Genomic DNA, 17,751 nt, shown 5'->3' with positions numbered 1-17,751 from the left:
CTTATATAACACTAAGTACTAGAAAATTTGAAAGCAGGTTTGGCTGCATTAGTTTACTGCAAAATATATGTCTGCATAATAGTGACCTTTGATCTGTGAACAGAGAAGAATGTCTATATTCCTGGTATATTTTAAAGTCACTTTTCAAAATAAAGGAATGAAAGGAAGAAGAAAGAAAGGAAGAAAATACTCTCCAAATCAGATACCCAGAATAGCCAACCCAAATTGATTGAGTTAATATTTTAATACAGTGTAAGCTTTTTTAATACTCTCATTTTGTATTATCAGTGACATTACAGCTTTCTAAATAAAGATACTTTTTTATTCATGAAAAACTATCTTTAATGTTTAGCTGCACACCAAACATTTTATTAACATTTTGTCTTGAGTTCTTCTTGGCATGATATTTCCATGCATATTCGGCCCATGACATTTTTTGGGCTGATGAACACTGTATAATGCTATGTGGATTCTTCCAGTCCATAGGAATTTTGCATTGGAAGCCCACAAGATCAAAGTATGTGTTCTTTGGCTTTTATGATCTGTGAGTAACAGGTCAACTGAATTCCTGTATACAAACATGAAAAACAAAGAGTGAAAAATACTAATATCATTTTTGACTGATGAAATACACAGATACATGTGATCATTTACCTTATTTCTACCCATATGCAAAATACATTATTTAGCTCATTGTGAAAAAATGCATCAGAAAGATTTTAATTTTTTTAAAATTAAACAAGTTATTTTGTTGACAGTATGTGCTGAATGTTAACGGAACTCTTTAGTACTGGTTTATCTGGAAAGTTATCAAATAGCCATAGAAACTGGCAATTCAGAAATCAACCAATAGAAATCTTCCACAAGTGATCTCAATTCTTCTAGAGCCAGAAAATTCCAGTTGACTGCAGTTAGAGTAAATTATCTGGAAATGCAGCTTAAAAATAACATTTATATAGAATTCTAACCATATGCTGGCATATATTATCTCTTAATAAAATTTTCTCTTTTAAATTAAAGGGGTCATAAGATAGAGAATGTTGTAACTTTTTCTAGAAGGGCTTCATGAGTAATGGTAATGAGTATTTGTAAATCATTGAGTTTCATTTATTTCTATGTCTGAAGAAAATAAAAGAACAATATTTGTTAACTTTTAATTTCTGTCCTCTCCATGAAGATGCTGCTTTTGTTTTGTCTCAATGTTAAGTAATCATTTTAGTGGAATTTTCAAATTCTTAAAGTTTTAGGAATTTTACTCAGTAATGTAAAGCCCTCTAAAATTGATCATCATTTCCCAATCACTTAGTGAACTGAACCATTATGAGGTCCCAGCCAGTCAACAGGAAAAATACTAAGTATGAAGTAAAGACATTGAGGTCACAAGGTAGCTGATATTTTTAAAAGGCTACAAGAGTTCCTGTCAAGGAGAAAGTGTACAGAGTACACCTATTAAAAGCCATGGCTTGATCTGATTCCATCTTTCATTCAGGAATGGCATGAAGGAAATCTTACTAATCTCCAGAAATACCCAACCACAGGTCCATGTTTTATGACATCGTGGGGTCAGTTAGTGTACTGGATACCTTACTAATGCTCTCTGGTTATTTTCTCTCTTTAGACCAAATGTATAAACTGCCCTTTGTTTCCACACATTCATTCCACTGTTTGGAACTTCTGGTAACACTAATGTTCATTCCCTTTAATTGATACATCAGTCACACAAACCATTTTCTACCACATATACTTCAAGTATCCTGTAGATCAAACATATACTAAGTAACAGGATAAATGTGACTGGTGTTTGGAAATATAAAATTTACTCTCTCTTAACCACCCACTTTCCGATTTCCTCTCAAGGCAGACTTTGAAGGGGTATTTTTAGATAATTATTTCTTCTTTATTCCTCTCAGAAGAATTTAACTTGTTTTCTTATTGAAAGGGGAGAATAGTTTTTGCAGACTTTTTTCATAGGAAAACAAAATAGAAGATCAAACAGAAAAAAATGGGGAAAAAAGCATTTTTCCAACAACACAAACTTGGAAAATAGCTGTTTTAGCAACATGTTACTAGCAAAACAAATAATGATAGAAAGTTAGAAAATTATTTTTCAATAGAGATAATAAGCATAACAGTATTTTCACACATTACACCAATGAATATATACTAAAACGCTCTGAATTTTCACTCTCTGATTAACCATGTGATTACCTTGGCCAAAGCAAACAGCCTTCACAAATAATAATAATTGCTCTTCTTACCATTCAGGACAACTGTCTGAATGAGATGAGAGAATGATGCATATAATTTTAAAACTTTCATGTGTTATTTAAACATACAGTGTTTTTCATACTGTTGTTTTCCTAACCTTATCAGCTTAGATAGGATTAATATTAGCTTTCATTCATTCATGAGTTACTTGATGAACATTGACTGATTGCCTCATGTGAAAAGTTTGAATGAACATTTCCACTGATAGAGTGTTTCCAAAATAGAGGTAAAAAACGGAACTAACTTTTTATGTTCATTTTTCTGTGTTCTGAGAGGAGAAAGGGGAGAAGGAAAGAGACAGATAATACATTATTAGACTGTTCAAATGGGAAATTCAAGTATTAGAGGATTTTCAATGAATTCTTTTTGAAAATGGAATGTAACAAAAACAAATAGAAAAAGAACAAATGATAATAAGGAGTGGAGGCCCTCTGTGGGAGTGGAATAGATAAGACTGGAACAGATAAGATTTAAAGGGCCTGGCACTTCCGGTGCAATTTAGTAACTGTCAACAGTATGTGTATGATACTGTCCTTTTACCTCCTTTGCCCCTAATCTAGCTATCTGATATTTATTAATTCCCACAAACATAAGTTATACCAAGAGGCAATATGTGCAGTGGTTATGAGCACAAACTAAAATGAAAGATTTTGTAGGCTTAAATCTTGGCTCCATTACTTATAGCTTTGTGACCTTAAAAAGGTTCCTTGACGTCCACCAGTAGAATGGATAAAGAAGTGGTACATAAACACAATGGAATATTATTCAGCCATAAAAAGAAAACAAATCCTACCATTCTCAACAACATGGATGGAGCTAGAGGGTATTATGCTCAGTGAAATCAGCCAGGCAGAGAAAGACAAGTACCAAATGATTTCCCTCATTTGTGGAATATAACAGCAAAGCAAAACTGAAGGAAAAAAACAGCAGCAGACTCACAGACTCCACAAAGGGACTAGCGGTCATCAAAGGCAGAGGACTGGGGAGGGTGGGTCAGGAGGGAGGGAGGGAGGAGGGGATTAAGGGGCACTGTAATTAGCAATCACAATATAGGGAGGTCATGGGGAAGGCAGTGCAGCATGGAGAAGACAAGTAGTTACTCCATAGCATCTTACTACGCTGATGGACAGTAATGCAATGGCGGGTGGGTGGGGGACGGTGAGATAATATGGGTGAATGGTGAAACCACAATGTTTTTCATGTGAAACCTTCATAAGATTGTATATCAATGATACTTTAATTTTAAAAAAAGGTTACTTAAATTCTCTATGCTTCCACCTCTTCATTGCAAAATTGGGGTGATAATAGTACCTGTCTTGCAGGATGGAATAAATTCACATGTGGGAAATACTTCAGATTGCATCTGGTACATCATAAGCACTATATTGCTGTTAAATATAACTATCTCCATATGTTTCTTTAGTCTCTAAGTGAAAACACCACACATTAATTGACAATAAGATAGACTGTGATCTGGACCATCCCCCCAAATTTAAGACATTAATAATAATAATAATAATAACTATCATGGATAGAGAGAGATTAGCTTTGTCTGGCACTTCTAAATTTGCTCCATTCAATTATCAGCTCAATGCTAGTTACTATAATTATCTCCATTTTGCATATAAGAAAACTGAGGCATCTTGAGATAAGCTAATTTACCCAAGATCATAGAGCTAGAAAATGTCTGAGCCGTAGTTTTGATTCAGACACTTTGTCTCCAGACCTGCACTGTCAACTTGTAGAGCCTCTAAGAGCACCATATAGATATAAATATTTATGTCTGTAGCAATTTAAAGCTACTTAAATGTTAACAAGAATATCCAGTTTCTCTATTATTCTGGAGAAACAAAATTTTATTAAACATACTTTGAATGCACTCTTAAATATTCTAATAAACTGTAAGCCCTGAGCTGCCTTAATAACCCTGCACAGTAAATTGTGTTAAAAGATTTTCCACAAGGTGGCAAACTTCACCGAGAGGTGCTCATCCTTGTCAGGTGCAAAGACATATTATTAGGTACTTTACAGTGAAGCCAGGGGAAAACAAAAAGATGAGCAGACTTCTGTATTTTATATAAACAAAAATACTTAACCTTCACTTAATCATGCTCATTCTTGGAAGAAAAAATGCAATTATATTATTCAGTTCATACATTCAAAGTCACATCTTTTGTTTCTCCTTATTAAAAGCGTCATATCCTGTTTCATATACTCAATATTCTGCTCTCAAGATCAAAGCTCTTGGTCTGGCTTTGTAATGCTTTCTCATGAAATATGTTGATTATACAAAGATTATATATCCCCTGGGAAAAACACTCTTTCAGGGTACCTATACCATGTGGGTGCTTTAGATGGAAACAAGCATTTGCATTTGCACTGTTCTGTGGCCCATCAACACTGGCAGGGCATTACCAGGAGACTAAACACCGGGGCAAAAGCCTTGATAAGTTAGACTAAATCTGAACCCATGAAAATGGTCCTTTATGGGAAGATTCCGAGGGCTAATCCCATGCAGAAAACAAAACACTGACCTGTTTTACACTTGTAAGTACAACTATATTAAAAAGTGGAATGAAAACACTATGAGACACTTGACAAAACACACCTTCGTATTATCAAAACGCAACCAATTTTTCACACCGCGGTCCTCATGGAGTTCTAAGGCCTTGCCTGCACTTGAAAAAGTTGGATATGATTAAGGCAGATTTTCATGTTTAAGTAAGAACTTCCAGTGAGTGATAGGATCTGCTCACAGAGTTGTCAGTTCTCTTTAAAGTGCATAGTACAATTCCCAGACAGCTAGAGGACAGTCCCTCTACAGCGGGGTGAGGTCAATGAAAAGTCATGAGTGGCTCAAACTTTCTCACCCCTGAATCTGAGAGACAAAATCTGCAGAATTCCCAGCTCCGGCCAGCTTTGGAGTGGAAAATGGGTTGGCGAGATTAAACCTAAATCTCTTGTGTGTGGAGGCAAGGAATTAAATTCAGGACTCCTGTGCTGGCTGAGTGAGGAAGAAATGCTCAAACCAAACCCCACAGACCATAATCTCAGCATTGACATCTAAACCTTAAACCCCCCCTTTTTTTTAACCCGTCAGGAGGAAAAAGAAGTTTTAAGATGCAAAGCTTTTTTGTACATAAAAACTGTTGTTTTTAACTTTCTATCTGTTTACTTATATATACAAGAGGATTTGCACGGGTTTCTTACCCACAAAAAGTGCATTTGGTTCCTTTCCCCTTGGAGCGCACACTTAACACAGAGCTGAGAACAATGACAGCCCCGATGACTGCCACCTCCTGCTGAGCGCTTACTCTGAGCCAGGCACTCTGCAAAACACTTGTCCACACAGGACCTCACATGATTGACACAAAGGCTCTCGAAAGAAACATCTCTTACTATTCTTGTACTTCTGGTTTTCTAACCTGGGATTAGAGAAGGGAAATAACTTGCCTCCACATCACAAGGTTAGAAGGGGCAGAAAGAAGACTGGAACCTGGGAGGCTGACCCAGGCACCCCTTACCTCTGGTGGTCATCCCATCCATCCCCCTACCGCTGGCCAAACTTCTCCAGCTCACCCTTTACCTGGATGACTTCTGCACAGAACAGCAGCATCTACACCCACACTGAACACCACAGGTGTTAAGTCCCCAAAACCGTGTAATCAGAAACGGCCCCCATGGTGCGAGGTTCTGGGTGGCCCAGACAGCAACCTCAGCAAGGTCCCAAAGAACAGAGCACAGAGAAAGGGCAACCTGACCAAAACCCACTCCCTGCTGCCTCAGTTTCTCCAACTGTGAAATGGACCTAATGTCTTGTCTGTCACAGAACATGACAGATCCTGGAGGTGGCAAAACAGACTCGCACTGCAGAACCAATGCCATCAGAATGCACAGTAATAATACAGCTGAAATAGTATGAAGGCTGGATCTGCTTTATGGTATCTACCAAAAGAGAAAAAAAAGTGTGGGGTTGGGAGAGGGGTAACGGACAAAAAAAGATCAGCAGAAAGCCAGTAATGGGTACACAGGGTTGATTATGCTATTCTCCCAACTCCTTGCGAGTGCTTTTAAATTTCCATGATAAAAAGTTAATAATAATAATAACAATAAGCAAAGTGAACCCTCACTGCCAGCTCCCAGATCCACCCGAGCCACCTTCAAGACTTTCTGCATCTTCACTCAATTCAGCCTCACAAAGAACCCCCGAGGGAAGTTCTGATACAGGGGAGGAAGCTGAAGCCCACAGGGTTCTGCCTTGGACCCTGTCCTCTGTTTACAATGCCAACATTAATTGCCCAGGGTTTGGGGGAAGGCAGTAAGGGCTTGGGGATGTGAGCCCATGGGAGCCTTCGCTAATGCGCTGATAATCACCACCACCCTCAGCATCACCCCCCCACCAGAGCCACTAATATGACCACCAGCATGGCCACCATCAGCATGGCCACCTTCACCAAGGCCACTAACATTTTCCTGAGCACCTGCTATATGCTAGGCACATATTAAGCACTGAACATCCATGAGCACGTCTGAAGTGGGCTTCCTGTCATTCTCATTCCCCCGGTTGAGGAAACTTCGGCACAGAGTGGGGAAGCCCTGTCTGTTCCGAGGGTCACACCATTGCGCTTGATGCCAGAGCAGTCTGCTGTGTGCCCTCTGCTGCCCTGTGGTTCAGAATGCCAACACTGTTCCCATGTGCCTTTTGGGAAGGCAGTGGGGACCTTTCGGAGTGGAGAAGTCAGCATGGGTCCCTCAGAGAACAGTCATTGCAATGAAAACAACAGCAACGTCAGTTGCTTGCAAGTTCCCAAAAGCCTACTGCAAGCCTGGCATGGGAGAGACAGCACCGTCTCATTCCAGACCCTACAAGGGAGCCATCATGAGCCCATTTCACAGACAAGGAACCGAGACCCAGAAAAGGGATCGCTTATCAGGGTCACACTGCAATTAGGTGGAAAAGCCAGCATTACCTCCCATGTCTGCCAATTAGGGGTTCACAGCCCTGGAACAGGGGTTCCTGACCCCCTGAACTGTTAAACAGATAACACCAACTTCAGCAAGGCTGCCGGTGCACATTATGGGTGTTATTTATGCCTCACAACAGCCTTCCAAAAGTAGGTAGTGAGATGAACCCATTTAGTTGAGAGGAAAACTGAGGCCCAGAGCTCGCAAGCCCCTGGCCTGCAGCCACTCAGCCAGCAGTGGCAGAGACAGGATTTGAACCACCGAACAGTTGGCTTCCAGAGTCCATGCTCTTGACCTCCACTCCAAAGGGCAAGCACATGATGCAGGCCACAGGCAGGAAGGAGGAGGGCAAGGAAATCACAAGAGGGTAAAGACAGTGGGACTGACAGGTTGGCTGTGCAGAACAGGAGGGGAGCAGCTTCCTTCAAGGCACAGCTGCAAAGGTACCAAGGAAGACCAAATGACACAATGCAGGCTCTTGATCCAGCAATGCCACTTCCAGGAGTTTATCTCACAGACATACCCACCTCCCGATAAGATTGGATGTGTACCTTCCAGCTCTGCATGCAAGGAAACGCCTCCACACCCACGTTAAGTAAGAGAGGGTTCGCCCACCCTGCAGAATATCATGCAGCCAAGATGAAGACAGGGTGTGCGATAGGGTCTCCCAGGGAGATGACCTGACGAAAGCGAGGTGCAGCACGATGGGCAGAGCGAGCTGGCCCGTGCGAACTGTTTCTGAAGACATACACGGTATATAAATGTGTGTGCACAGAACATCAGCACTGAGGTGCTGCCCCTCGGGAGGCAAACTGGGGGTGGGGGCAGGGAGGCCAAGGGGGTGGAAGGAGAGACTTACTATGCTTGGGTTTTTAATTTGTCCCACATGAATGTGTGGCTTGGAAAACAAGAATGAGACAGAAAGAAAGAAGCTGCTTCCTCCTTGGAGCCCTCCAGACCACCCAGACAGAATTAATCAAATGCCCCAGCAGCTAATCCAGCCCTGCGGACAACTTATCTCTAACCTCCTCCTGGACTGGGTCCCAGTATCCTAACTGAGCCCCAGGGCCCTGGCACACAGTAGGCCCTCAGGAAGTTTAGGTGGGAACGATGGAAAGAAAAAATTCCCTGCCACTGTGAATATACAAACTTGTACACAAAACTAATTGCCACCAAACTAGGAATATCTTAGAAAACTCCATTGGGGGATCTTGCATGTCATGAAGGCTTCAGTCTGAGGGGACAAAACTCTAATGGTGGCAGGGACTTCTACGGAAGGAATGAGGAGGGAATCCTTGGGGACAATTCAAGCAAACATTTCCCATGTGTCTCTGGTGTGACAGATCCTACCCTGGGGAGCCGCCTCAGACAGGCCCTCCGACCTTAAAGAGGGAAGAAAAACTCAGATATGAACAGGAGAGTCAGTGGGGTCGGGAGGGATCACTCTGATGTGGGGGGTGGCTTATATCCGTGGACCAGTAGCTCAGGGAACTGCTGTTTCCACCAAGAGGGAGGGTGCCTGGGGCAGAAGGCCCAAAGGGGCAGGGCAAGACCACCGCAGCCCCCACCCTCTCCCCTGCTGTGGGACGGGGAGAAAGGCAGCCCCTCAGCACTTTCCAAGCCTGGGCCAGCTAGAAAGGAATGCTACGTTTTCCAGTTTCCAATTACCTTTCCCCCACCAGCAGCCTTCTGCATTCTTGAGACCAGGAGACAGAATGACCACAGGGGAAAGCTGGGACTGCTGGCCTGAACTCCACTGGTGGCTGGGCCGGGGGCTAGAAGGTTGTCCTCAGGACCCTGGGAGGGAGACTCCCTCACCCCAGACCCCCTCCCGAGAAGCCCAGACCCAGGTGTTGACCCCCTGGCCCTTCCACAGCCTGGGGGCAGGTGGGGTGAGAAGACCCCACATCCCCAGGGAAGGTTGGGAAGGCCCAGGAGGCCTCTGGGAAGGAAGTCAGCAGGAGGGGGTGGGGAGGGTACAGGCCTGTCCCCTGTGGGCCTTACTCATGCTTCCCCACTCAAAAAAACCAATTCCTACTTTCAGGAAACACTCACCCTCGAGACCTGTGTGTTTCCTAAAGCCCATCTTCTCCTGCCCACCCCCCACCCTACTCCACCCCCAGGAATTGTTATTACATAAGCCTGTCATCTCAGGAGGGTGCACGTCAAGAAGAGGGCAGCAGGGGAGGGGCGGCACAGGGGCTCCCTCAAAACACTGCCTCTCCAGCTCTGCTGACAAATACTGAGTCCCTGCCCTACCACGCCCGGCCTCTGCTATCTGGGTTGGAGTCCCCTCTCAGCCCTGGACTCAGTTTCCTCATCTGTACAATGGGAAGATCATCTGTGTCACCTCCCTCACTGGGCCATCCCCAGCCACCCCGCAAATGTTTATTTACCACCAGAAGTGCTGAAGGGGTAGGGGCCCGTTCAGAAAGCTGGAAGGCAGCCTATCACCAAAGTGGATTTATTCAGTCTCCCCTTTGCCCCCCACTCCCACCCCAAAGCACAGGGAATTCCTCCAGGGTGCCTGCCGTGGCTACTACCCCTTAAATGCCCAGCACTACACTGCTCCCCTTCCCTACAGGCAGGCCATATCCCCTCTGCTGAATGAGAAATAAAAGTTAACATGCTTGCATAATACTTCTCCCACCTCAAGGTCCATTAAAGAAACTCTAATTATGCCCAACTGCAGAGGAACCTGAGGACTAGTGAGGTCAATGGCCTGCCTAAGGTCACAGAGTGGGACAGGGGGTCTGACACTCGGGCCAAGGGCAGAAAGCTCCTTGCCAGCCGCATCAGATCACCGTGGAGCTTGACAGGGCAGAGTGACCGCAAAGGTCCCCAATAGTTCAGCTGCCCTCCCAGCAGCAGCAAGCTGGGCCAGCTTCCAGCTCAAGTGGAAAAGGAGGAGGGTGACAGTGGGGCCGCTCCCAGGTGCCCCCCGTGTCCTGCTCGGCCAAGCCTGGGGCCCTCCTTCCCCTGACTCCCCACCTCCAGCTCCCAGGTTCTGTAGGCAAACACTCTGCTCCCACCCCAGGGGCAAAGATCCTGCCCTCAGCCAAGCTTCCAGGTCCTCCTTACCCCTCCCAAAACCAGCACTCAGGGGGAAAAAAAAAACAAAACCCAACACCTTTTCCAGGTATTATCCCCATTTGAGACCCATGTCAACAAAATGAAAAGGGACAAAATGCCACAGAGGGGGTACAGGAGAACCTGACAGTTGGGGCTGAGCTGGAGAAACTTGAGAAGGTATAAATGGGGGCTGTGTGACCCCAGGCAAGTCATATAGCCTCTCTGAGCCTCCATTAGCCTGTCTGAAAAATGGGAATAACTGTTTCCAACTTGGGCTGGTTCCACTCGTAATGCAGGTAGCATCAGCCAATCCATAAAGCTCCCTGAGTAGACATGTTATTTCTGGCTTGTAGAAGTTGGGGAGCCAGGGAGGAGGTGGGGGAGGTAAACATGCTCCTCAAGTCCCACTGCACAAGGGCACACGGGAAGGGATGGTTTCTCAGCTGTCCACTGTCCCCGATTACCACCACCGGGTACGTCGGAGGTGACTGCACCCCCAATCCCCAGCCCAGGTGAGAGAAGAGACTGAAAGACCCAGACAGGGCTTATCATAAATCTCAGGCCTTGGAGTCTTGGGTGGTCCCACAAACTGTTCCCCAACAAGCACCCTCGGAAAGGAGGTGTGAGCGCAAGGCCAACACATCCCCCAGTGCAGAAACAGCACCTCCGCAGACTGCTACTGCTCTGCTGGAGGGCTGTGCGACAAAAGCGGCTGATTGTCAGGACAGAAGGCTGGGCACAGACAGCAGCCCACGGGCTGGGAACACCAGAGGGCTGGGACCTGTCACCCCCGCCACCCCGACAGCCGACACGGTGGCCTCTGACCCCACCTCCGAGGAAGTTCAGCTTCTCAGAACCGCAAAGCAAAACAAAGGGGCGCGGAGGGGAAGGGGCCGCCGTGCCTTCCAATCACGGCTGGCTGCGGACCCAGAGCCGGCCCTCCCGCGGCTGCTCGCCCCGTTCTCCGCTGGCCGCGGACCAAGGCCTGGGCAGCCTCCGCTCCCTTGTCTCCCCGCGGCCGCCCGTGACAGGAGCCGGGGAAGCAGCCGAAGGGCAGCCAGGGATGGGAAAACCAGACGGCTCCATCCCGCCTCCCTCCTCCTCCATCCCTCCCTCCGGGAGCCCGCGGCCTGGCCGCCCTCCGCAGGGCCCTGGGGAGGCCGCGGGCCAGGCTAGTCCGGGCTCAGCCCAGGGAAAGGGTTGCCTTTGTCTAAAGGTCACCACCCGAGCGCGGTGCCCGGGCGGGGCTTGGTAACTCCCATTCCCAGGGGGAGGGGGCGGAGATGGGTGGCCGCCCCAAGTCTCGGGAGGTGACAGGGGTAAGGCTCACCTCCCTCCTTTTACCCCCACTCTTCCCCCGCGTAAGGTCCCCCTCCGGGACTGGCCAGCAAGCGGGGAAGGGGGCTCAACGCCTTTCAGTGCTGGGGAGTGGGGGACCAAGTCAGCTCCTTTCATTGTTTAGGGGCGGTGGGGAGGGGGAGACCCAGTGGCCTCCTTCCGCATCGATCCGTGCCCAGCCGACCCGAGGCCCCGTTTCTCCCCGGCACCCCATGGAAGGATTTGGGGAGGGGGGCGCAGGGGACGGGCGAGAAGGGGAGATGAAGGCTCGCCGCCTCCACCAGGAAATCACCATCCTCGGCCCCACTGCCCTCTTCTCCACCGAAAGGCGGGGAGCACGGCCAGGGGAGGGGTCCCCGATCGGGGTAAGGGGGGGTCTCTCGCCCCTCCCCCAGTGGAACGTTAGGTCTCGTTTTTCCGCCGCTCCATTGTATCCCCGGCAGCCGGCGGAGGGCCTGGGAGGCCCCGGGCGCCGGTTTTGGGCAGGGGAGTAGGGGTGGGGTGTCCGCGGAGGATCGGGCGGCGGTGGTGGTGGGAGAGACGCGGGAGGTGGGGGGCTGCCGGGGGTGGTGGGGGCCGAGCGAAAAAGGAGGCAGCGGTCGCTGCGCCCCGATTGGGGGTCTGAGTGTGTGAGTATTGTGGGGGGTTCGGTCCCGGCTCCGGCCCCCCCCCACACTCACTTTCGCGCCCTGTCACAGCCCCGACTCGCAGGTAGAGAGTTAAGAGATTTAAAGAGAAATTGCTACATTGTGAGAAACTCACCCTGATGTTCGAGCAGCCGTCGGCGCGGCGTCTCGGAGATGGCCGCGCACGGGCTGCAGAGGGGGGACCCAGAAGGGGCCGAACGGTCAGGCCGCTCAACGCACTGCCTGGTCGCATGGGGGCCGCCCGGCAGCCTCCGCCAGGCCCCGGACCCGCGCCCGCTCCGGAGAGGACCCCTCGGGTTTGGGAAGAAAACAAAATGTTTTTTTAATTAAATGCAAAAGAAAAAAAAAAACCTTGCAGGGTTTGTGTTCCGCGCCCCCCTTCCGCCACCGCCGCCTCCTCTTCCTCCCTACGCCCACGCGGGGTGGGGGGGGACCGGCTTGGGGGAGGCCCCGCCCCGCGCGCCGCTCCTGCCCCAGTCCCGGGGCTTTGGGGGAGCGCCTTCCAGGCTCCGAGGCAGTCCGCTGGCTGCGTGGAGCGGTGCTGTGGCTTGCGAAGGGGGCCAAAGGGCTTCGCGTTCTCGGACCCGGGCGCCAGGCCCTGCAGGGGAGGGGGCGCCGTGCGCCCTGGGCGCGGCCCTGACGCAGGGGATGGTCGCCCGGTGACAGTACGTCACCGGGACGAGCGCCGAAGGTTCGAAAAGGTAGACGGAGGCGAGGATGGAAAAGAGGGGAGGCTTCGCAGGTGGGACCGCGAAGGAGCTGGAGTACGAGCCAAGAAGATGAAAGGCGGTGGGGGCCTTGGGGCCACCGGCCCAGACACCCAGCGTGGTTTGATCACCCACCCCAGCCTGTCTTTGCCAAGCGGTGACGACCCCAGAGAGGGCGCCGGGGACTGGGCCGTTCTGCCTCCCGACGCCTCTCGGGCCGCGCTGTTGGGATTCCCAGAAGCCTTGATCCCAGCGTGAGAAGCACTGTCCCAACCTATGGAGAAGATCGGGTGGTCTGCCTGCAGGCGAGGCAGTGGTGGGAGGCACAGAAGACGAAGGGGCAGCTTCACCCAGCGATGTCCCAGGGAGAATGTGGTGAGCATGTGAGTCCCAAGACGAGGTCAGCCACAGCAGGGATTCCCAAACCTGGCTGCACACCGTGTTCACTTTTAAACAAAACAGCACTGGGGTCACATGCCTGCTCACTTACTTCATAAGTGTTCGGGCATGAGACCTGGCTGGCGGGCCCCAGGACAGCACCCTGGCCAGCACACGATTCCGTCTGGGGTTGGTTGTGTGAGATCTGGTTACAAGAGAAGTTTTGCCAGGTGGTGAGTTTGACGCCCTTCACAGATTCTCCTTCTTTGCAATTACATATAATGAGCCCCTGTGACAGCTCTAATTGTTACCTGGAATAGTATTGCTATTAACATTAGTAAGGTGACATATATGGAGGACAGTTAGGGAAATTTAATTTGGGCTGTTTGATCAAATATTTGATAAAAATCACAGATGAGGACAGAAATTTAATGCACAGAAATCTGTTACATTCCTATATACTAACACTGAACTAGCAGAAAGAAAAATTGGGAAAACAGTTGCATTCACAATTGCATCAAAAAGAATAAATACCTAGCAAGGAAGTGAAAGACCTAAACCCTGAAAACTATAAGACACTCTTAAGAGAAATTAAAGAGGACACTAATAAATGGAAATTCATCCCATGCTCTTGGCTAGGAAGAATTAATATTGCCAAAATGGCCATTCTGCCTAAAGCAATCTACAGATTTAATGCAATCCCTGTCAAAATACTATCAGCATTGTTAAACTAACTGGAACAAATAGTTCTAAAATTCATATGGAAACACAAAAGACCCAGAACAGCCAAAGCAAACCTGAGAAGGAATAAAGCAGGGGGTATCTCGCTTCCCAAGTTCAAGCTCTACTACAAAGCTGCAGTAATCAAGACAATTTGGTACTGGCACTAGAACAGATCCATAGAGCAGTGGAGCAGAATAGGGAGTCCAGATATTAACCCAAGCATATATGGTCAAATAAAGGAACCACGGACATACAGTGGGGAAATGACAGCCTCTTCAACAGCTGGTGTTGGCAAAAGTGGACAGCTATATGTAAGAGAATGAAAATGGATTACTGTCTAACTCCATACACAAAAGTAAACTCAAAAAGACCTAAATGTAAGTCATGAAACAATAAAACTCTAAGAAGAAAATATAGGCAAAACTATCTTGAATATAAACATGTGCAACTTCTTCATGAACATATCTCCTTGGGGAAGGGAAACAAAAGCCAAAACGGACAAGTGGGACTCTATCAATAAAAAGCTTCTGTACAGCAAAGGACACCACAATTAGAAAAAAAGGCATCCTACAGTGTGGGAGAATATATTCATAAATGACATATCCAATAAGGGGTTAACATCCAAAATATACAAAGAGCTCATGTACCTCAACAAACAAAAAGCAAATTATCCAATTACAAAAATGGGCAGAGGAGCTGAACACAGTGCAAAGAATAAATTCAGATGGCTAACAGGCACATGAAAAGATGCTCCACATTGCTATCATCACAGAAATGCAAGTTAAAACCACAGTGAAATATCACCTAACACCAGATGGGATGGCCAACATCTGAAAGACCAACGATAACAAATGTTGGTGAAGATGTGGAGTCAGGGGAATCCTCCTACACTGCTGGTGGGAATGTAAACTAGTTCAGCCATTTTGGAAAGCAGTTTGGAGGTTCCTCAAAAACTCAAAGTAGAAATATCATTTGACCCAGGAATTCCACTGTTAGGAATTAACCCTAAGAATTTACTAGCCCAGTTTCAAACAGACATATGCACCCTTATGTTTATCGCAGCACTAGGTACAATAGCCAAGAAATGGAAGGACGCTAAGTGTCCATCAGTAGCTGAATGGATAAAGAAGATGTGGAACATATACACAATGGAATATTATTCAGCCATAAGAATAAAACAAATCTTACCATTTGCAGCAATGTGGATGGAGCTAGAGGGTTTTATGCTCAGCGAAGTAAGCCAGGTGGAGAAAGACAAGTATCAAATGATTACACTCATCTGTGGAATATAAGAACAAAGGAAAAACTGAAGGAACAAAACAGGAGCAGACTCACAGAATCCAAGAATGGACTAACAATTATCAAAGGGAAAGGGACTGGTGAGGATGGGTGGTAAGCGGAAAAAGGAGAAAAAGGGGCATTATGATAAGCACACATAAAGTAGGGGGGGTCATGGGGTAAGCAGTATATCACAGAGAAACCAAGTAGTAGTGACCCTAGCATCTTACTACGCTGGTGGACAGTGACTGTAATGGGGTATGTGGTGGGGATTTGATAATGGGGGGAGTCTAGTAACATAATGTTCAAGTAATTGTACATTCATGATACAAAAAAAGAACTATCCTCTGACACCCTATCCTCATTTTTTAAAAAGTATAACCATATTATATTCATAAGGTATTGGTCTGTACCCCACTAGAGGTATGCTGTGGACTACCAGAGCCACACGCTATATGTGGCTAGTCTGAATTGATATGTCCTGTGAATGTAAATATACACCAGATTGTAAAGAATCCAAAATAAGTAAATTATCTCATTAAAATATTTGTGTTGATTAAATGTTGAAATAACATTGCAGGTTGAATTGTTTATTAAAGTTGATTTCACCTTTTTCTGTAACCTTTGTTTTAAAAAATGATTACTAAGAAATGTAAAATTGTGTCTGACACTCGGGGCTTGTATTTCTTTTGGACGGTGATGTTCTGGAATATAAGGTAAGGCAGGAACGTTTGTTTCTGAGTTACAGACACTGCTGTACCTCAGCAGAGAACAGAAACTCAGTAAGCAGTATTTGCTGAATTAAGGAATCCGAAAGTAGAATACCAGTCCTTCTTGTTGTCAATCCCAGGGATCAATTTTTAAAACATACCAAAACTTTGAAGCATCATTTCCATAAAAGTCACCCATTTTAAGTGTATAATCCAACAATTTTCAGTGAATTCACCACATTGTCCAACCAGGAACGTCCCTTTTAGAATATATGCATCTCCCCAATCGGATCCCCTCATGTTCCTTTACAGCCCATCCCCATCCCATCCCATCCCAAGGCAACCACTGTACATTGTCTCCGTAGATTTCCTCTGTTGGATTTGTAAGGAATAAATCCCTGTGTCCTTTCAGGAAAGAAACTCCTTGACCAGACCGGGCCATTGCTCCTCCCGGTTTCTGTCTGTCCCTCAACGCTGCTCAGCACAGGCCCAGACCCACACATGGCTCAGGGTTTGCTCAAGGGAAGGCGGGTGAGCTCGCGCCCCCTTAGGGGTTCTCAGCCCCGCGCCTTCCCAAGGCCCCGAAGGGCAGGCCTGGGGGCTCGCGGTCCGCTGCCGCCTCCTGAAGAGCACGTGGGGCCGCCTCGCTGAGCCCCACAGCCCTGCGGGAGGGGCGCCTGCTCCCCAAGCCCTCCTCGCGGGGACTGCGGCTCCCAGCGGCCCGCACGGGCGCGAGCTCCGCATCAGCGCGTCCCGGGGCGTCCCCCGGCGGCTCCTAACCCTGCTCTGCCTTCCCCCGGCCAACCGCCTCCCTTCCCGTCCGCCGCCGGGCGCCTAACCGCGCTCAGCCCCGCCCCGCCGGAGGCCCCGCCCGGGCCCCGCCCCCGCCCCTCGGCGTTGGACGAAAAGCCGCCGAGGCCGCCCCGCCGGGCCGCACGCGCGGGGAGCCCGGGCGTCTAAGGGGCGCGCGAGGATGCTCCGGGCCGGGCAAGGCGGCCGCGGCCGGTGCCGCGCACGCGTGCCCGCGTCGCGGGTGAGCTCACAAGATGCCCCGTGGGCAGGCCCGGCTGCGCGAGCGTGCCCGGCCGGCGGGCAGCGCTGTGGAGACCGGGGGACGCTTGGAGACCCGCGAGGCCCGGCGCGCGACCCCCGGAAGCGGGTAAAACCCGGTTGCTGCCGCCACGGCCGCCTCTCTTCCTCCCGATCCATAACCTTCCCGCTACTTCCTCATTTTCAGCCTCTTATCCCTGTAGAATTTTAATTTGTTGTTAACATTGGTTTTTGAGGGGGCCTATCTCTGTGTTGAAGGGCGCAGGGGGCGCCGAGGGCGCCCCTCACCCCGCGTCACGCACGCACTGTCTGCCCTCCCAACGGCTCCCGGCCTCGCTGCAGCCCCGCAGCCCCTTCTCCCTTGGAGAAGACTCAGCGGCCGCTGGCCACTGCACCCCCTTTCTCACCTACGCCGCCCCCCAGGCGCCAACTGCCCCCTCGCAGCTCTCCAGCTGGTACCTCGGGCGCTGCCGGACCTTGGCACTTTCTGCATCTTGGCCTTGGATTCGCCGCCTCGCACTTTCAGGTTTGTTCTGCAAAAAATTCTCTTTCCTCCTGAAGCGTTCTCCTCACCTTGGGGATCCAGGTTTGTTTCTTTTCAGGATCTTCCAGCAA

General features: G+C 48.5%; 1 long non-coding RNA gene across 1 annotated transcript; it reads right to left on the bottom strand.

The window, feature by feature from the left end:
- Positions 1 to 258: 258 nt before the first annotated feature.
- On the bottom strand, positions 259 to 13,283 carry LOC140847219 (uncharacterized). Its single transcript, XR_012126980.1, has 3 exons — positions 13,133 to 13,283; positions 12,406 to 12,581; positions 259 to 568 (listed from the first exon to the last, which is right to left on the bottom strand). It is a non-coding gene; the product is annotated as an uncharacterized lncRNA (long non-coding RNA).
- Positions 13,284 to 17,751: the final 4,468 nt, after the last annotated feature.

This window comes from Manis javanica, chromosome 17, assembly GCF_040802235.1.
Source record: "Manis javanica isolate MJ-LG chromosome 17, MJ_LKY, whole genome shotgun sequence".
NCBI classification, from domain to species: domain Eukaryota; kingdom Metazoa; phylum Chordata; class Mammalia; order Pholidota; family Manidae; genus Manis; species Manis javanica.
The sequence above is the reverse complement of the archived record's forward strand: the minus strand, read 5'-3'. Positions and strand labels throughout refer to the sequence as shown.